The sequence below is a fragment of the Eublepharis macularius genome, chromosome 2 (genome assembly GCF_028583425.1).
Source record: "Eublepharis macularius isolate TG4126 chromosome 2, MPM_Emac_v1.0, whole genome shotgun sequence".
NCBI lineage: Eukaryota > Metazoa > Chordata > Lepidosauria > Squamata > Eublepharidae > Eublepharis > Eublepharis macularius.
In genome coordinates this window covers 98085733-98107652 of record NC_072791.1, presented here as the reverse complement: position 1 = coordinate 98107652, position 21920 = coordinate 98085733, and the positions used below count along the sequence as shown (strand labels likewise).

General features: G+C 48.4%; 1 pseudogene; it reads right to left on the bottom strand.

Moving 5' to 3' along the window:
* Window positions 1-18551: 18551 nt before the first annotated feature.
* On the bottom strand, window positions 18552-19344 carry LOC129324671 (dnaJ homolog subfamily B member 6-like; annotated as a pseudogene).
* Window positions 19345-21920: the final 2576 nt, after the last annotated feature.

The window sequence follows — 21920 nt, the reverse complement described above, 5'->3', positions numbered from 1 at the left end:
CCCCCTGCCAAAACAGGCACGGATCGGGCCCATTTTACACAGATCGGGCCCGTTTGGGGCCACTGCAGAGCACAGGAGCGCTCCTGCACTCCACAGCTGCTCAAAACGGGCCGGATCCGCTGGCACATTTTGGGCTGCTGTGGAGGGCAGGAGCGTTCCTGCGCTCCGCAGCGGCTCCCAACCCCCTGCTGAGTGTGGGCACGCTCCAGGGCTGTGTGATGATGTCACTTCCCGTAAGTGATGTCATCACGCTTGCATGCGCTCCCCCCCCCTGCTCAAAGAGCCAGGCTCCAATCCCCCACGGGAAGATTGAGGGGGCCTGGCAACCCTATTATCCACCTCAGCCATATTCCCCAGCATCTTTGGGCCCAGCCACCAGGTGGGAAACTCCTTCAAAACGCCACCTCCAACTGAGGCCAGTCTCCCTTCTGCCAGGCCCATGTCTGAAAGAGCTGGTGGGAAGTTTTCCTGGTCACCTCGTACCTGTCCTGTCCTGTCTCATTCAGCATATTATAATTGGAAACCTGGCTTGAAGGGGTGCCAGTGCAATTGATTACTGCCACATTCTAGTTTGTAATTGACTAGCTTGATACCTGTGCTTCATTACAATATTTAACTACTTTAAATCCAGTTATAATATTTATGGGTATGTAACATTTTTGGGTTTGTGGGTTGTTGTTTTTTTGAGTTGGCAACCCTAGTAAACTTTTAGGGGAAGACTGAGAGGTGCATTTTACCTCAGGACACATTCAATGAATCCCAATAGCAACTGCATACTGTTTAGAATGTGGGGGGTGAGGACAAATCAGGCTGCATACGCAAATGACCTCTGTGTTCCAGTTGTCCCTGGGGGGGAATGAGATGTGGAATATTGTGAGGCCGAATCAGCCTACATATGCAAATGACCTTGAAAGGGTGGCCCAATCCAGGAAGACAGACCAAGCTGGCAGTGGGTGGGGTTTAACCCAAAGGGTTAAACAATGAGATTAACTTTACAGTATTTTTATAAGTCCTGCAGGGATTAGTGCCCGACCTGCAGGAAATAGGGATTTAATGGGGCCGGTTACACAGGGGCGTACCCGCATTTGAATCAAACTGACTGATTGTGACAGGACATACCAGTCCTTGGTGAATTGTGAATTGTGAGTATGATAAGAGTATATTTGGACTTAATAGTTGTGAGTTGTGATTATATGATAGTGGCTGTGATTTGTACTGTTACAGTGTTATTGTGGGCTGAAAGTAAAGATTGGCTATGAAGAAGAAGTAACGAAACGAGTGGAGCAAGAAGCTAGCAGACTCGTTGCCAACCTCCTGGGATCTTCCAGCCACCAGAGCCATTGAGCTTGGGAAGTCATTAATACTTCAGGCAGCAAAGTCGTGCTGCATTTTTTGTGCCACTATAACAATTAGTTTCTGACTGTTATTATAGCCATTTGGCTTGAACATTGCTGTGGGGTAGTATAGACCGACCCCGTTGAAAGAACAAGGGAACAATTCCATTATTAACATGAGGATATGTGGAAATGATATTTTGTATATTGTGATATAAGGGACTGTGTAATGAATTTTTGTAACTATATGGATGAATTGTTGTAACCTTATGCATATTGTTGATTATTTAGTGATTATTATATAAGTTTGATTTAATTATATTGGTATAGAAATTAAGTTACACCTGGTAGTGTTTTGTTGGGTTCCTCGGGTGTTCCCCTCCTTGGTTTTGATTATTTAGGAACCTCCCGTGCCTTGTTGACATTGTTGCATACGCAAATGACCTCTGTGTTCCAGTTGTCCCTGGGGGGGGAATGAGATGTGGAATATTGTGAGGCCCAATCAGCCTACATATGCAAATGACCTTGAAAGGGTGGTCCAATCCAGGAAGACAGACCAAGCTGGCAGTGGGTGGGGTCTGTTAGCCAAACTGCCCTAAAGATGGGGAATTAATAAGCAGCAGGGTATTATTAAGGAATCATGACCAATGTATACCAGGGTCAGAAATCCTGGAGCCCGTCCAATAAAAGAGGAGACTAATACTTCAATGAATCAACGCCTTTACTTAATAATCTTGAGTATACAGAGTACAAAAAACACATACACACATTCACTACAAGACTAGGAGATAAAAGGTGGGAAAATATAGAGACGGTCGCATTAGCGAGAGTATTGCTGGTGGGCAATACGCATCTGTCCGGCGAGAAGCAGAGATTTCAGCAGCGAGGGGTGAGAGATCTAAAGTAGTGCCTGCACTATGCTAGTTGGGATGGGGGAAACGGGCGTGTGGTGAGTGCTGGCCCCCTTCCTTAAATAGCCAATTCTCTGTCTTGGGGCATGACCAGTGGAATGATCTATACCCCGTTGATGGTTCTCAGGAAATTTAACAAAAGCAAATAATGTGTCACTTTACCAGGACATAAAATATCCGGGATGAATAATTTGGAATCTAATGTTTTTCTTGGTGACACCTTGAGAAGATAGGAGGGAGGGGGAAAGAGCGGGAAGAAAATGATTGAGTTTATTGATGGTACAAGGTGACACTTCCACGAAGAAGAAAAGATGCAAATGGGGCACCATCTGCATTTTATTGCGATCAGTTCTGATAGTTGGAGGCGATTGTCTTGTGGGATTCCCAGATCAGAGGCGCCTTGCTTCCCGATCTCTGCTTCGGGTATCTGCACATCAAAGGAGCAACATGTAAATAGTTTGTGACAGCAGCACTGGCTGGCTATGGCATCTACAGGAAGAGTTTGTCATTTAAACACTGCTTTCTGGAACATGGCTTCTCTATTTTTCACTGCTGGTCCTGGTTCCTGTAGGGATCTCAGCAGGGGCTGGCATCTTGGCAAGCAGACCCATTTATCAGGGTGCAGTGTGGCCACTCCAGAGTGTCTGCAGAGAGGGTGGCTTGTAGGTGCTGATCAGGAGGTTGCCCTGCCAGTTCCATGACATTCCCTTCTTCAAGCATCATATTGGCCTCAGTACAAAGTTAAGCCCTGTTCATACATAAAATCCATGTCCAAACTCTGGGGGTAGGGTTGCCAACTCCAAGTTGGGAAATTCCTGGAGATTTGGAGGGTGAAACCTGGAGAAAGTGGGGTTTGGGGAGGGAAAGGACCTTGGCATAGCATAATTCAATAGAGTCCACCCCCAAAAGTAGCCTTTTTCTCCAGGTGAACTGACCTCTGCGGCCTGGAGACCAGTTGTAATTCTGGGAGATCTCCAGCCACTACCTGGAGGATAACAAAGACAGCAACGCGGTGAACAGATATCAATATGTGAGCGAAAATATTACCCGCGTTATATATGTCTTCAAATTTATTAGACTCTATACACACACGTGTAAATCCTACAATTATTATAGTTAATGAAAACCACATATACAATCCCCCTACAATCTGGTCAGTAATCACATTTATACAGGCGTCATAAAGGCTTCTCTTCACAGATAATAAAGTGCTGAGTGCTCAAAGTGCTTCTGTTGTTCTTATTGCACCCGAGAATAAAGTGCAACGTGCAAATGCTCATTTAGCACCATATAAACACCAGTCCTTGCAATGACATTCAAGATCCGAAACACCTGATAATCCAACCATGGGGTTAATGCAGTGTCAATAATTCATGCCAGCCGACCGTAGAAATCACAGAACATAAATGAGACCCTGAATATTCCTTATGGCACAAACCAATTCTTCTGTGATAATAATTCCTCTAATGGGTGGTCTAGATCCTTATCAAGCCTGTTTCAAGAATATCTTTTTCAAAGAATACAGTCACTGGGAAAAGATATAATAAATCAATAATGTACAACATGTGGTTATAGTAAATTACAAATATATACACAATATACAATAATATTAACAAACATGAGAACACTTACTTGAATCACCTTCAATCATATCTCTTAGGTGCCCACTAATACATCCATTTCCTATGACATTATCACAATTATCCTCCTCGCTGAGCTTTATACATGCCAACATCCAACCACGCCTTCTTGTTGCTGAGAGCCTCTCTTTAAAGTGATCCCTACAAATTTATCTCAACCCAGAAAGCACGAAAAATCATTGGTCATATTTAGGCCTTCGGGTATCAAGCTGTTCAATCTATAAATCCAGAAGGTCTCCTTCCTATGGAGCTCCCTCACAGCAATTGTTGGGACCCTAGTGTTGGCCTTGAAGCATACGGTGAATTGCATGTCAATTTCACTGTGCTTTTTTTCTACATAATGCTGGACTAGTGGAGCTTCTGCTACATCTCAGTGCTGACACTGAGAGATCTCTGTCTTTTGGTGCCAAACCTCTGAAGATGCCAGCCACAGCTGCTGGCAAAACGTCAGGAACTACAATGCCAAGACCACGGCAATACAGCCCAGAAAACCCACAACAACCATCGTTCTCCAGCCGTGAAAGCCTTCACCAATACATCTTCTGCTACATTGTTTTTTATTCTAGACTGATGCTCGTTTAGCCTAGTCCTAATGGAACGAATAGTACTCCCCATGTATAGTAACCCACATGGACACTTTAAGAGGTACACTTTAAGAGGTATTCCCCATTAATAGCTTTCAGGAGAACATAGAATATTAGGGATGTTATCATTCATTCGGATTTATGCTATAACAACAAAAATTATGTTACAGGACTCCCTATAGGCTTATATAAATGTGGAAGATGCAAACAGTGTTCTTTAATTATGTCTAAAGATGAAGTAGAACAGCTTGGCGTCAGAACCACACGTGAATTCATTAATTGTGGTACGGAAGGTGTAGTATACCTCTTAAAGTGTCTGTGAGAATACTTATCGGCCGTTGATTAAGGTTTTTTGTAGTATACTGGGGGCCCCTAATGGTGTGGCTAGTGTTGTTCTAAGAGCTGAAGTGGGTGAAATCTCTTACGAAACTAGGGCATGGAGAAGAGCATATAATTTGAAGTTAAAGATCCCACAGTCAGACCTGGAGTTAAGTTTTTGTTTTTATTTTATTCAATTTATATACTGCTCTCTCCGCAAGCAGGCTCAGAGTGGATCATAGGCAGTAATAAATACAATAAAAACAAATTACATAAATTAGATTAAAACATCAGTCACATCACCCAAACATTAAAACACATCTGTGGGCAGGGTGGCCAGAGTTTGCTTGATCTTATTAAATCAGGCAATTATAAGAGCCACTGGGATAATTTGGTGAATTATAAGATAATGTGCCTAGGAATTTCAACAGAACAGATGGGGAGATTAAATCTTGATGAGCTAGGTTATCTGACTGAAACTCATTTAAAACATTTAGATTATAAAAGCACATCAGTAAGGTTAAGAAGAGTTTGCTTAACCTTCGCAATTGGCATTCCCCTACTAGTTTGTATCCTGATGTATTTTTGTGTTTTAACCATTTCCTAAACATAGACATGCCTTTATGTTGGCACATCTTAATGCTTTACCATCTGCAGTGCTGTAAAGTAGATACACTGTGTAATTGCAGCCTTAATTGCATTAGATCTCTTGTGTTGCCCTGCATTTTTAAAACTCAGACAGAAGCTGATTCCCTCCCCCCCTAATTAGTAAGGATTTTGGTTCTTCAACTGCTGAGACTTTTAGGCTATGGAGCAATAAAGACAAATGGGTTCCATATAGGGTCGCTAGACTTTTGGCTGCCGTTGTAGAAATATGGAAACATCCTAAAGCAACTGCATAAACTTTAATATTATGTGGGTAGCTTTGATTAATTGCTTAAACAATCTCTGAGCAGCTGTTCAAGACCGCTGGGTCAAATGAACAGTAACAGAAAAAAAAGGAAATCTGATTATTTGGGAGGGTCTGGAGGCCGGGACTGGCCTGGACCCTGCCTGTGAGGTAAGACCCCAAGATACATTGGCTTCTGCAAGTTCAGCCATTGGGCCATCCACTTGAATATGTCCCAAAAAGTCTTCAACGTTTTCATTGGGGCTTAGCTTGGTGAGATGGAAAGAAGGTGGCTTGACTGTCGCTGCTGGACCCTCCAGGGCAGAGTTGATAGCTATTTCCCAAGTTTGGCATAGATCATGAATCATGGAGGCCTGGGCCTCCTGTTGTTGGGTCATCACTTCCTCTAACAACTTCTCCCATCTCTCAGCCAACCACTGGCCAAACTGGGTCAGATCCATGGCTTCTGGGGGAGCCACTGTGGGTTCTGCTGGCAGAAACTGCAGCTTGGCAGAAGCAAGACAGAGGTGCTGAGGTGCAAAGCTGGCCAGATATGTAGGCAGGTGGGCAGGCTGCAGTCCCTGTACAGGTCACCAATTTGTCAGGCTCTGCCTGCAGCGGGTCAGAGTTCGGGGATGGCCTTTCCTCCAGGATCTTCCCTTTTCCTTGGCACACCTTGTTCAGAGACTCACATGTAGAAAGGAGAAGGGTTGCTGGATGCCCTGGTTCACTCTCTCTCCTGCAGCATCTGGATGGAGGCCAGCAAAATCTTCCCAACACCTTTCAGGGCTCCCTGATAAAGGGAAGCTGAAATTAGGACTACTTCTGGATCCTTCCAATCCCTTGAGCCCCAAGCCTCCCACCAGGCTTCTCATGGGCCTGAGATTCCATCCCTTTCCCTGTGGTTCTCCTCCACCCTGCTTCCTGTGTAGATGTCAAAGGCCCATCTCACTGCTGTGCTGGCCAGCCCACTCCAGCTTTCCAGCCTCCTGATACTCAAGGGTGGAAGCCTTCCCCTCAGCTGACCCTGCCTATGTTACTGGGGCACCAAGCCTCTCGCATTCTGAGTCCTCGCCTCTCACTGGCCCTGCCCCCCCATCAAGCCTGCTGGTCTGTTGTCAACAGACCTTTGCAAGCAAAGGTTATTGGAGAGGGGCTGGGCAGCTGTGCTGCAGCAAGGCTTCCTCTGACTGGTGTTGCTGCTACATGCTGTGACCAGACAGTGGTATGGTCTCCACCTGCACTTGAGGCAGCAGTGACTGCCAGCAGCTGTTGTGGGGGCCTGCTGCCCTTTGTTCTTGTGACCCCTACTCCCTGAAGGTGAGCACAGCGTGGAGGTGCCTCTGTCCCTGGAAACTTTGTTACACAGGTAATAGGGCTGTACTTTAAGGAAAAGGTTCAGAGAGATACATTGATACAGGGACAGGGACTGTAGATTATACTACTGCATACCATCTGTTGCTGTAAATATGCTCCTACTAGATGGTTTTGTGCTGTTTAATATGTCATATCAATCTGCTTGTGTTTTGTTTCAGTATTGTTTTTCAGCTCTGTTTTGGATTTCTACTTGTTTTCAAATTTCTTATATCCTTATCCTACTGTATTGTTTATTGAATGTTCCAGCTGTTACTCATATTGGCTTATACTTCAGGCATATGGCTGAGGCTGGGCCTCCGCCAGCTTGAAAAAAGGGGTGTATAAAATCTTAACCCTCCCTGTGAAGGCTGTCCACCATCCTGCTTTAAATGTGTATGGATTTTACTGTATTTTAATATGTTGTTTTTATTGTATGTTGTATTTTAATATGTTGTTATCTGCCCTGAGCCTGCTCATGGGGAGGGCGGAATAGAAATTTGAAATAAATAAATAAATACATACTTTATAATCCACCCTGATTCTCAGCAAGAAAGATGGACTACAAATCATGTAAATAAAAATACACTTATTTAATTTTAGGGAGTTCCTGACTAGATTTAGCTAAATGCTGGGATGCTCTTTGGGATTTGATACAGGTTGATAAACCTGAGTTGGACTCTGAGAAGATCTGTTTAGGATTGTTCTCTCAAGTGTAAATATCACTATCTGGAAACTACAAACCAAGAGAAATACTGCTGCAACCATAAATTTGGGCTAGAATCATAGCTGATGCCCTGCTGAAATCAGAGTGCATAAAAATCTAAAATGGAGCGAAGACAGACAGGGGGTGGAGGTGTCTCTACAAGCCTGAAGGAAGTCCTAGGGTTGCAGAAAAATTTAAAATCTTTCCTCCATCCCAAATCAGGGATTAAAAGTCCCCCAAATAACAGAAACAACACCTATATCTTTAAGAAAAGAATGCTGGTTGCTAGGCAACCACAAGCAATATTTCCAAGCCTTCCAAGCATTTCTTTCTGTAAAATAAAGCCATATGTATGTGGGAACATGAGTGGACTGGGAGGCAAAAAAAGCCCCGGAAAAGGCCCTCCCTTGCCCTGTTAAGTCCCCTGATGACGGAAGATTTGCAGGGACAGATCCAGTGGCACTACTGGAAACTCAACACCCATGCAACTCAGCCTGGCCTAGTGGCAGTGGCCAATGTGCAACTCAGCCCAGCTGCCATGTAGCCTGGCCAAACTTTTCTTAGAGAGAGGCTGTCAGGGATAGGGAAGGAGGGAAAGCTGAAGGCAGGGTGCAGGGTAGATAAAGGTAGGTACACTGATGGGTGGGAAGGAGAGATGGAAACTGGAAAAGAGAAGAGGCTATGAGTACTTTTTGAAAGGGAAAGAGGAAATAATGATGGAGGGAGATGCGAGGGGGAAAAAATTAGATGCCTCCCCCTGCAAGTCCTTGCAGGTCCACCACTTGTAAGGATTATTAATTCTAATTTATAAGATGAGACAGTATATGCATAATGTGTAAGAAAAGTTTTGTAAATGAGTTCTAATAGTTCATGGATGAGGGACCTAATTTTATGGCAATCCAGAGGTTTCAGGACAGATTATTAAAGTTAATCTCTCTATCCAGCCAATGGGACTCAGTGCTCAGTCTAGAAGATACCATTAGAGACACTTAGTTTTGCAGTTCTCAGACTTAAATTTGTGCCTCTGTAGATAACATGCTTGTCAATAGCAAAAATGTTTAAAAATAAATGAATAAGATACTGAGGTGAGAAATGCATAGCAGATGTCAACGTAATTCTCTGTAAATTTGTATACACAGCATCAAACCTGGACCTTTCTCTAAAAGTTTCAAAAAGTTCAAAAGATAAAAGATTGTCGGGGGAGGAATAGATCTTGGCAAGGGGAGAAGTCTGGAACTAAATGTGAGAAGGGAGGGATAGGTAATAGAGACAAACAGGGCTTTTTTTCAGCGGGATCTCCCCAGATCTGAGATCCGGCACCTCTGAAAAAGATCACATGACTGGTGACCCCACCCCTGGCGCCCAAAGGCCTGTGGGCCATCTCCCTGGGTGGAGCTTCTCCTGGGCTGCCTGCTTCTGCGGACTCTTCCCCAGCCTCTTCTCCGGCCTTTCCCTCCCTCCCTCCCTCCCTTTCTCTTTCTTTCTTTCTTTCTTTCTTTCTTTCTTTCTTTCTTTCTTTCTTTCTTTCTTTCTTTCTTTCTTTCTTTCTTTCTTTCTTTCTTTCTTTCTTCTCTCTCTCTCTCTCTCTCTCTCTCTCTCTCTCTCTCTCTCTCTCTCCCTCCCTCCCTCCCTCCCTCCCTCCCTTTCTCTCTTTAAAAAAAAGTTTTTATTTAATTATGCACATTAATAGTTACAATATTGAGAGAAAGTTATTAAACACTGATAACTAAGAAATCTTCTGTTACATATTAATAATAATTTACATGCCCTTATAACCATGAATTTTCTTACAAATATGTATTTCAACTTGGATTTCAATTAAAGGTTGATATACTAAATGCTAACTTAAATCTTAACCTTATTATAGAGGATTTATATCATAAACATAGACGATTGAACTACTTTGATAATAATTAGATTATTGTATTGTCGAAGGCTTTCACGGCCGGAGAACGATGGTTGTTGTGGCTTTTCCGGGCTGTATTGCCGTGGTCTTGGCATTGTAGTTCCTGACGTTTCGCCAGCAGCTGTGGCTGGCATCTTCAGAGGTGTAGCACCAAAAGACAGAGATCTCTCAGTGTCACAGTGTGGAAAAGATGTAGTCATTTGTATCTACTCAGGAGGGGTGGGGTTGAGCTGAGTCATCCTGTAAGTGTTTCCCAGGGTGTGGAATGCTAATGGCGGGAGGCTTCACTGTATCCTGAGGAGGTTCTTTTGCATATGGATTGGTACTTGATGTGCTAATCTTCTCTGCAGGGCTATTGTCGGGGATAGAATGTTTTGTTAGCCTGGTGTTTTTCAGAACTGGAAACCATGCTCTGTTCATTCTTAAGGTTTCTTCTTTCCTGTTGAAGTTTTGCTTATGCTTGTGAATTTCAATGGCTTCCCTGTGCAGTCTGACAAAGTAGTTGGTAGTGTTGTCCAGTATTTTGGTGTCCTGGAATAAGATACTGTGCCCTGTTTGAGTTAGGCTATGTTCAGCCACTGCTGATTTTTCAGGTTGTCCAAGTCTGCAGTGTCTTTCATGTTCTTTTATTCTTGTCTGGATGCTACGCTTTGTGGTCCCGATGTAAACTTGTCCACAGCTGCAGGGTATACGGTATACTCCTGCAGAGGTGAGGGGGTCTCTGCTGTCTTTTGCTGATCGTAGCATCTGTTGTATTTTTCGGGTGGGTCTGAATACTGCTTGAAGGTTATGCTTTTTCATAAGCTTTCCCATCTGATCAGTAATTCCTTTGATATATGGCAAAAACACTTTTCCTGTAGGAGACTGTTTTTCCTTGGTTGTTTGATTCATCCTGGGTTTGATTGCTCTTCGGATTTCATTTCTGGAGTAGCCATTTGCCTGAAGTGCGTGGTTTAGATGATTAATTTCCTCATTGAGAAAGTGCGGCTCACATATCCATCTTGCACGATCCACTAATGTTTTCCTTATGCCTCTTTTCTGTCGGGGGTGGTGATTGGAGTTTTTGTGTAAGTACCGATCAGTGTGAGTTGGTTTCCTCTAGACCTTGTGACCTAACTGAAAGTTTGCTTTGCGGATGACCAGGGTATCCAGGAATGGGAGTTTTCCCTCGATTTCTTTCTCCATTGTGAATTGTATGTTCAGGTGGATGTTGTTGAGATGATTCAAAAACCCCATCAATTCTTCCTCCCCATGGCTCCAAATGATAAATGTATCATCCACAAACCGGAACCATACACTAGGTTTGTGGGGTGCTGATTCTAGAGCTGTTTTTTCAAAATGTTCCATGTAGAAGTTTGCTATAACTGGGCTGAGTGGGCTCCCCATGGCCACCCCATCCATCTGTTCATAGAATTCGTTGTCCCATTGGAAGTAACTGGTTGTCAGACAATGGTGGAATAAGGCTGTTACATCCTCTGGGAAAATCTGATTAATAAGTGCAATAGTGTCTTTTACTGGAACCTTGGTAAACAGGGATACAACATCAAAACTGACAAGTATGTCTTGTGGATTGAGTTTCAGAGAACTGATTTTGTTGATGAATTCTGCTGAATCTTTGATGTAAGATGAGGTTTTCCCGATGTGGTCCTGCAGGAGATCTGCCAGATGTCTAGCTAATTCATATGTCGGTGAACCAATGGCACTCACAATGGGTCGGAGTGGGACTGAATCCTTATGTATTTTGGGGAGTGGACAAGTTTACAGCAGCTGTGGACAAGTTTACATCGGGACCACAAAGCGTAGCATCCAGACAAGAATAAAAGAACATGAAAGACACTGCAGACTTGGACAACCTGAAAAATCAGCAGTGGCTGAACATAGCCTAACTCAAACAGGGCACAGTATCTTATTCCAGGACACCAAAATACTGGACAACACTTCCAACTACTTTGTCAGACTGCACAGGGAAGCCATTGAAATTCACAAGCATAAGCAAAACTTCAACAGGAAAGAAGAAACCTTAAGAATGAACAGAGCATGGTTTCCAGTTCTGAAAAACACCAGGCTAACAAAACATTCTATCCCCGACAATAGCCCTGCAGAGAAGATTAGCACATCAAGTACCAATCCATATGCAAAAGAACCTCCTCAGGATACAGTGAAGCCTCCCGCCATTAGCATTCCACACCCTGGGAAACACTTACAGGATGACTCAGCTCAACCCCACCCCTCCTGAGTAGATACAAATGACTACATCTTTTCCACACTGTGACACTGAGAGATCTCTGTCTTTTGGTGCTACACCTCTGAAGATGCCAGCCACAGCTGCTGGCGAAACGTCAGGAACTACAATGCCAAGACCACGGCAATACAGCCCGGAAAACCCACAACAACCAATTAGATTATTAATAAAAATACTGTTTACGGAGGATATTTTCAATATATATAATAATGATCAAATAAGTATTATTATAAAGTCAAACCTTTTCCCCATCGATTACAGATATTAATGGAAGAACCAACAACGATAATATATATTCATTATTGTAACCCTTATAAATCTTGCTAAGGTAACCCCCCTTCCCCTCCCCCCTCCCACTTTACTAGATAGAGCTATTTAAATTGGATTAGTTGCTTAATAACAGTTCTCTATAGCCCAAGAGTAACCCCCTATAGACTATTTGGCCTACTACTACCAACTTGGAGAACTGTAAATAACTGGAGGTCCTGTCTGTGAGCTCCATTCCCTCCCCATCATGCCTCTAATCTGATATTAAATATATTCATTTTACAGTCATAACATTTTACAGGATATTTTAGTTTGCTATCAACTTGGATTTTAACATTTCAGTCTGTTTTTTCTTTCTTGTTAAATGTGTCTCGCTTGGGTCTTGTTTTCCTTAAAGGGTGATAATAGACTGAGCATTTTTCTTTTCTGTGATATTCTGTCACTGATTGAAAAAGTCTCACTGCCAAGATCTTGCAGTAATGTCTTTCCAGCTTCCTGACCTAAACTTGGAAGATTGTATCTTGTATTTTGACTTGAAGATGTATATAATTAAAAAGTCTGACAGTATCATAAGTAGACATGGGCACGAACCAAAAAAATTTACAGAACCAGAGGATCGTGGTTCGGTGCAGACCACGATCCCAAATTCCCGAACAGCAACGAACATATCCCGTTCCTGAAGCCAGATCGTGGATCGTGGAAAACGCAGCGGAGGGGCGCCCTGCTGTTCCCAGCGATACAGGAATGGTGGGTGATGCTGGTGGACGCTGGGCCTGGTGAGCATGGAGAGGAGGCGGGGGGTCTGACTGCTCGCCAGCGGCACCCCCATGTGCCCACCTGCCAGGACAAAGAAGAGCATGCTGGTATTCCCGGGGGGGGGGGGAAGTGGCGCCGTACGGTGCCACTTTCACATCGGCAGAGGCAGCAGAGCTGCTCCTTGTGGCAGAAAGCAGCATCCGCTCATAGCACCACACCTTCCTGCCTCAGCGGGAAGGACATGATTGGCCGTAGCGGCATTACTCATTCCCCCCAGCATGCTGGTATTCCCGGCGTGGAGGGGAAAGGAGGTGACATTCGCCCGGGGGCAGTCTGATCCCCCAGCAAGTGCGTGTCCTCAGCTGAGGCTCCCACTTAGGAGACACTCGACGGCTGCTGACAGCACCCTCCTTCCTGCCTCGCCAGAAAGGAGCAGAGTTGCAGGACACATTCCCACCCAACTGAAAGAGGTCCCATCAGTCCTGTTGAAAGCGGAGCCTCCACATTGTCAACCAACTGTATCCCTACACAATACAATCGGCCGCGTGATCACAACCAAGCTGTGTAACCAAGGAGAGAGCAGTAAGATACCTGACAGCTGCCAACTGCATCCATCTTCCTGCCTTGCCGGAAAGGGCCAGAGTTGCAGGACACATTCCCACCCAGCTAAAAGAGGTCCCGTCAGTCCCGTTGACAGGGGAGCTGCCACGTTGTCAACCGCCTCTACCCCTATATGGTACAATTGGCTGCTCGATCGCAACCGAGCTGTGTAACCAAGGAGGGAGCAGTAACGGAATAGTCCCTCATGAAGCAGGGGCAGAGCTGATCCACCGTCCTGCCTTTGCTGAATGTAGGGGATGGGCAGGACAGGAGATATCGCTTGGATGGGTCAGAGTGGTTCCTGAGAGGGGGAGACAGAAACATGACAGCAGCAGCAGCAACAGACATCGGCCACCTTCCTGCCTTTGTGGGATGGACATGAGTCAGGGGACCCATTCCCCCCTGCCCAGAGGGGACAGCAGGTGCCCATGCAAAGGGGGGGCACCGTACGGTGCCACTTTCACATCGGCAGAGGCAGCAGAGCTGCTCCTTGTGGCAGAAAGCAGCATCCGCTCACAGCACCACACCTTCCTGCCTCAACGGGAAGGACATGATTGGCCGTAGCGGCTTTACTCATTCCCCCCAGCCCAGAGGGGACAGCAGGTGCCCATGCAAAGGGGGAGACAACGCACGGTCCCACTCTCACATCGGCAACATCTCCTGAGCCGCCCCTCGTGCCCCAAAGGAACAGCGGCAGACCTCAATGACCTTCCTGCCCTCGCAGAAAGGACACAAGACTGATTGTGGCTCCCATTCCCCCCAAGCACAGAGAGAACAGCAGGAGCACATGGATAGGGGTGCACTGTGCAGCTCAAACCTGTCAATCTCAGTATGAGCAGCTGAGCTGCCCCTCAGGCTCCAAACGGTCGGCAGCAGACAGCACCCAAACTCCTGCCTTCACGGAAAGGGTGGGAGGGACCCATTCCGCCCTGCTCAGAGGGGACACCAGGTGCCGTGGAAGGGGGGGGAGGACCGTACGGTGCCACTCTGACATCAGCAACAGCAGCAGAGTTGTTCCTCGTGGCCAGCAGCGGCATCAGCTGGCAGCACAGCACCTTCCTGCCTTCGCGGAAAGGACGGGATGGGAAAGACAGGAGAGGTTTGGAAGCATCTGAACAGATCCAGAGAGGGAGAGGTGTGAAGAGGGAATGGGAACTTGTCTGGGAGAGGAGGGCAAAGGGTCACCATCCATGGAAGCAGCCCCAAAAACTGAGGGAGGCTTGAGCCCGCTGTGGACGAGCTGGGCTGGCCACAACCCCAGGGTGGCTCAGAGCCCGGGGAGGTCCAGGTCCACAGGAGGGTACCCCAGTAGGTTGAGGTTCACCTTGATGAACGTCAACATGTCCACCAGGTCCGGGTGCAGACGTGTGCGGCGGGGACGGAGGAGGTCTCCCAGGTGGGAGAACACCCGCTCACTCTGCACGCTGGTGGGGGGGCAGGAAAGGATGTTGATGGCGACGATGGACAGGTCTGGCCATTGGTCCAATTTCCTCACCCAATACTGCAACGGGTTGGCATGGGGGGGCTTGGGGGGCTCTGAAAGGTACTCGCGCACCATGGCCCCCGCCGAGTCCTCCACTGAGTGGGACCCGCCCGCTGTGCTGCGGCCAACTTCGCTGCTCACCGACGAGGCCCACAAATCGAAGGTGTCCATTGGGGTGGCTCTTCCCTGGCCTGGCTCTCTTCCCACCTCCTGCCTCTCGCCCTCACCCTCCTCCTCCACTGCATGCCCCTCGCCGCTGCCTGGTTCGTTCTCTCCTGCCCTCTGTCTCTGGAAATGGAGCACCGCTCTGCGAGCTCCTTTTTCCAGTGCTGCATCTGCCCCGCCTGCATGGCGATGCTGCCCTTGATGCAGGGGTCACAGAGGGAGGCAAGTTGGTAGGGCGCCTCGTGGCAGAGAGGATGCAGGTGTTCGGCGATGCAGGCCTGGATCCTCCGGACAAATTCCCGGACTCTGGGGAGCCGCTCTTGCTGCTGGAGCTCCTGGGCCAGAAACTGGTCAAGGCCGTGGATCAGGGGGAGGACCTGACCCAGGCTGGCCTGGTAGGAGCACAGGAGCTCCGTGGCATCCTTGAATGGCTTGAGGATCCGGGACATCTGGGCAAGGACTCTCTAGTCCACGGAGCTGAGGCCCAACTCCTCTCCCCTCCTCAGCACATCCGAGGACGACAGGATGTCTTGCACCACACGCCTTTGCTCCACCAGACAACAGATCATGTCATAGGTGGAGTTCCAGTCCGTGGGCAGGTCCTGGAACAGTTGGTGCTCGGGGTCTCCTTCCTCCCCCTGTCTCTGGAGCAGCTCGTGGGATGAGTTGATGCTGCGGGAAAAGTGGGAAGCGATGCGACAGCAGCTGTCCAGCAGACTGCGCATCCGCAAGGTTCCCTCGTCCCAGCTGTCCCTTGGCTTGCTCCCCAGCCCGAGAACGTCCCGCATAATGAGGTGCAGCTTGTGCGCCATGCACACCAGGCCCGGGAGGGATGCCTCTTTCAGGGCTGCCAACATGTTGGCTCCCGTATCCGTGACCATGAAGCCACGACAAACCCTTCCACCCCGGACGTCCACTCCCTCAGAGCCACCTTGACGGTGGTGGCGATGTTCTTGCCTGTGTGGACCTTATCCATCCCCCAGGCCTGAAGGAGAACCACCCTGTAGCCCGGGCTCAAGCTGGGCACCTTCTTATGGCTGCCAGATCTTGGCCTGGGGAGGCAGAGTTCCTGTGGTTGCCACCAGTGGGCGGTGATGGCCAGGTACCCGTGATGGCAGCCGCTCCACAGGTCGGCCGTGAAGTGGACTGTTCTGCCCTCGGCGGCTGACAGGTCTCTGCACACCATGTCTCACACTGCCTCATACAGGGCGGGCACGACTCGACGCCCAACGGTGTGCCGTGATGGCATTGAGAACCATGGGACAAAGTGCTGGAGCAGCAGTTGGAAGCCCAGGCCCTCCACGACTGACAGGGAGAAGCCTTGCAGGGCATTCGCCTGCGCCACTGCATGAATGCCTGCCTCCTGAGCCCTTGACCTCACCCTTTTCAGCAGCACCACCCCCGACCCCAATGGAATAACTTCCCCAAGGGAGGCCTGCCTGAGCCTTCCGCTCCTATCAGCCGCACCCTTGGGGCAAGGCTTCTTGCTCTGGGTGCATTCAAGAGATCCTCCCACCGATCCCAGATCAGACTCGCTGGCGGCCCTCCGTCTCCCCCCCGACAGATGTTTTTCTGCCCAAGGACGGAGACCACAGGCTCGGGTGGTGCCTCTTCAGGTGCCAAGTCAGGGCCGAAGATGACAGGTGCTGCGGGTCGTTGCCCCTGCACACCAGGGCCTCACGCACACAGCACCGCACCACGTGGGGGTCATTACCAAGGGCCTGAAAATGCCTCCAAACATTGCTGTTGAACCATGGCTCGCTTATGGTTCCATGGGAGGGAGGACGAAAGGTTGCTGCTGGCTGAGCCATGGTGCTGGCAACGGAAGATGGAGTGGCGGGTAGACTGCAGGCAGGGACAGCAGCACCAGTAGTTTGGGATGGGGACGGGCTGGAGGTTTCCTCAAACCCAAACCATTCCTCCAAGGAACCCTCGGCCTCCTTCTCCCCAAAAAATTTTAGGAGTTCCTCTTCTGCCGCCAGCAAGAGCTCTTGGGCCTCCTCCACAGCCTCAACTGGTGATTTTTGGGGAGCGGGAGTCTCTCCTGCTCCAGAGCCCTGCGCAGCACTGTTTCCCGTGCTGCAACCGGGACAATCTCTGCACTTCCCCCCACGACCACTCTTGTCCCCCACCCGGAGCCTCATAGTGCCAGCCAACAACAGCGGAGGAGAAGGAGATGACACTGAGAGCCCTCAGCTGAGGTGCCCACCGAGCTTGGCCCCAGGGCCTAGCAGCAGCCCTGGCACCAGAGGGAGGGAGGGACTAGAGCCCTAGCCCACCACTCCCACAGACCTGACCCGATCAGGCACTAATGTGAGCCCTCAGCCGAGGTGCCCACTGAGCTTGGCCCCAGGGCCTGGCAGCAGCCCTGGAACCAGAGGGAGGGAGGGACTAGAGCCCTAGCCCACCATTCCCACAGACCTGACCCGATCAGGCACTAATGTGAGCCCTCAGCCGAGGTGCCCACTGAGCTTGGCCCTAGAGCCAGGTAGCAGCCCTGGAACCAGAGGGAGGGAGGGACTAGAGCCCTAGCCCACCACTCCCACAGACCTGACCCGATCAGGCACTAATGTGAGCCCTCAGCCAAGGTGCCCACTGAGCTTGGCCCCAGAGCCAGGCAGCAGCCCTGGAACCAGAGGAGATAGATCCCTATCCACCAAAGCCAAGCACAATTGTACTCTCTCAGTCTCTCTCTCTCTCCAAAGGCTAGCAAGTGGCAAGCAAGAGCTCTGTTCCACTCCACTGCTAGCAGAAAGTGAAACCCAGCCTGGGAGTCCATGGCTATTTATAAGCATGGGTCCCATTCAGCAACACAGGAGGTCTGTGTTTGGCTGTCGGAGCTGCCTATCAGGGTTTGCAGGGATGAGATTGGAGTGCCCATGGCTACAGAACACCCCCTTCCCCCTCCCTCCCCTGGGTGTCTTCTCCCAACTTGTGACTTCTTTGTTGCTCCGTGGTTGGAAGGAAGCCCTGCTGATCAAGGAAAGTTGGGCTTCCATTTGGGTTTCCAGGGCGACAGAAGGAGGGCAAACAGAGCTCAGGCATTCCTCTGGCTCCATTGCCAGGGGAATAGATTGCTGGCGCCTGAGTGTCTGGATCCCTGAATCAAGCCCGAACACCACGATCCAGGCCTCTCTCGACCGCTGGATCATTGGCTGTGGACGATCACGATCCGCCGGGTCATGAACGCGTGATTGCCATTTTCGTGGGTTTTTTACATTCGTAATGAGGATCGTGCCCATCTCTAATCATAAGCTCCGATGAGCTGTTTATAAATACTTTAGATTACGTACAAGTATAATGAAAGAGTTCGTCTGAAATCTTCAAAAAATGTTCCTGTTAATCCTCAAAGGGTGCTTGTTACAGCTTAAAATTTCTGTTCAATGCTTGTGTTGAATTACTTATTATCCAAGCATAGCAGCTGCTCCTTACCATTTATTGTTAAAGACTTTAAGTGGCCATCTTCTTCAGCTTCTACTCTCTCTTGTCCATTCTCAACAATTCTCTTCATAGTAATTTTTCTACTGTTCACTATTTTAGTTGAAGTCGATACAGATTTGAAGTTACGCATCCCACTGCCACCAAACGATGTTGAGGAGAACGAAGTAAGGCCCCCATGTCCCAAAGAACCAAACGAAGTAAAACCTGTATCAAAGGAAGAAAACCCACTCCCAAAGGCAGGGAAGCCACCAAAGGCAGAGAAGAAGGATCCACCACCTCGGTTTCTGTTTCCACGTGACTCTCATCTGTTACCAAAAAAGTAATCAAAAGGTTCTTCAGAGAAGTCAAATGAAAATGGGTCCCTTCCACCAAAGAACTCCCTGAAGACATCATCTGGGTTCCGGAATGTAAAACCATATTCAAATGGACTGTCAAAATGACTTCCGCCTACACCATTTAAGCCTTCTTTTCCATATTTGTCATAGATAACACGTTTTTTAGCATCTGACAAGACCTCACATGCCTCAGCTACTTGTTTAAACTGTCTCTCCGCTTCTTCTTTGTTATCTGGATTTTTATCAGGGTGCCACTTTAATGCTAGTTTACGGTACACTTTTTTGATGTCTTCTTGTGAAGCATGCCTATGCATAACTAGAACTTCATAATAATCCACCATATTTTATATTTCTTTGTTACCAAAGTTCCGCTGGGGGTCTCCTTCAGTGAGGCTCTCTTCCCACAATGCTCTTCTTCTTTTTATTCCTCTTCCTCCCTCCACTCAAGGAGCAGGTTCCTTTGCGCACTCTCAGTTGGTGACAGCAAGGATGGTCACTCTGCCTCCCTCTCCCTTTCTTTTTCCATGTCTTTTCTTCTTCCCTTTCTTTACCTTCCTTCCTGAGGCGCCACTGCTGCCTGGCTGGCTGAGAGGCAGGCTGGGAGAGAGAAGAAAGGAAGAGAAAGCCGCCCTCCTGTTGGTCTTCCCACTGCCACTGCCATGCCAAGCATGGGGCAAGAGAAGGAAGGAGGTGTGCGGCTGGCTGGAGTCCAGCAGCAGGAGCCTCAGCGGGTGAAGTGACAACACCTGGCAGCGGCAAGCCAAGAGTGGCTGTGTGGAGTGAGGCAGGGGCAAAGGTGAGTCTCAGGGCTTCTTTGCTACCTGCACGGGGCAGGTGAGGCAGCCACCTGGGCCAACCCTTGTCAGGGTTAATGGGGCAGGCAGCCACTTCCCTCCCCCCCCCCCCCGCCTCGGTCTTTGGGAATGAAGGAGCCTCTCGGAAGGCTCCCCCATGGAGGCCAGTGGCAAGCCACGTGCTGCAGCTTGTGGCAGGTTTTTGTTTGTCCGGCCAGCAGGTCCCACAGGGGAAAGAGGGGGTTGTTCTATGAGCCCCCCTCTTTCGAAGAGATCTATGAGTCTCCCTCTTCCTGGTAGAGGGGGTTGTTCTATGAGCCCGCCTCTTGGGGTGGGGGTCTTTAGGAGAGAGGATGTAAGAGAACAAATGGTCACCAATTAGACATTGAAAGTGAAAACACTCAGAAACCTGGAATTAAAAGGATGAAATGTTTCAGCAGATCAGTTCATGAACTGGTGTCAACCTCTCTACGTGTGGAGCTTCATTGGTCAAGTGGAGTCTGTGTTCAGTCAATGGGGAAACGGGAAGGAGATGCTTATAAGGGATCTTTACTTTCCAGCCTTTTTTTTTTGCGCATTCTACTGACTCTTCCATGCACTCTTTTGCATAGCATGACTTAAATGGTCAAGAGATTAACAGTATGTCATGTTAAATTGCTTCTGTTTTGTTTTGGCTGTGTATCAGCTTTCTACTTGTTTTCAAATTTATGCAGTCCATACCCTATCGTATTATTGAATGTCCCAGCCGTAGATCATATTGACTTACACTGTAACCCGCCTTGAGTCTCAGTGAGAAAAGCAGACCATAAATAAGTAAATAAATTGGACATTACCTAGTCCCGCAACCTAGGAAAACAGAAGAATCTGGATTTAAGAATACCTTGCGGAATACCTTGCATTTTTCCTGCTTTTTTCCCTTTACATCTGAATTGTGACATATAAAGTGGCCTCTTATAAATGCTTTACTTGCATCCCAAACCATTCTTAAATCTGTACTCTTACTCAAATTTAATTCAAAAAAATTCTTTCAGCCTTTTTTTTTACAGTCCTCTACAATTTCCTCTTTCTGCAATAAAGATTCATTTAATTGCCACCTAAATGTATTAGAGAGGTAGTCCAATCCTAAGGGCTGGCCTAGCATCTGCAGCCATGCGTCAACATAAAAGCAGAGCTGCTCCACCAAGAGCGCCTGCCCACCATTCCCCTGAAAACCCCGCCTGCACCAGCCAATGGCTGCACTGCTCCCCTGACATATGCATGAGGGGTGTGCAGTCAGTGGGGAGGCCGTGATCTCCGCTGCCCAGCAACACACACCCCTCTGTCAGGGAGCAGGTATCCCTGCCTGGGGGGAAGGGTAATACTGAAGGTGCAGACAGGGCACCCACCATCTCACCCGTCCAACCCCCATTTCCAATGAGGGCAAGGCTGGTGGTTGCAGCTCCACTCACTTGCAATTCCCACCCCATCGCCGCTACAATGAGAAACAGGTTCCCCCTCCTTGAAAAGTGGGACCAGAAAGGCTGCAAAGAGTGAAGAGGGACTCCAAGGTCAAGGAGAGGCAATTATGTAGAGGCAAGCTGAAGTGAGTGCTGCAACAACTGACAGTGCTGCCTACTGGAGACTGTTGGGGAGACCAGAAGGACCATTGGATGTGATGGGAGCAACCAATGCCCCTCGACTTGCAGTGGCTCCATTACCCATCACCACATCGAAAAGGTGTGAGGAGAGTGCAGGGTGGACCTTGTGAGCCATTCTTCAGTTTCGTGATGATGCCCCCCAGAATGGAATGATGGCCTGCAGGACCAGAGAACCTGCTCCAGAGTCTGCCATCCCACTCCCTAGCACAAGTCCATCCCTGGCTCCACAAAGAGCAAACGGGAGAGGTGTATGGCCTTGCAAGGAAGAGTCCCCAAGATCCCAGGACATCACTCCACCCTCCTGGCAACAACTTCGCTCCTTGCATGCAGACGTCCTCTGCCTGGCTTGTTAGACACCAAGAGAGCTGTTAGAAAACAGGAGTCCTCTGTGGCACAACTGCCACCCCCCGCCAGACACACACAGTCTACACTCCAAGTTCCACACTGCTGCCTGCTGGGAACCTAAGGAGGGGAAGAGGGAGGGAAGCTGGCTGGGGCCGCAGTCTCCAAGGTGCAACTGGACACTTGCTCTTTTGGCCTGCTAAGCCATGCAAAGGCA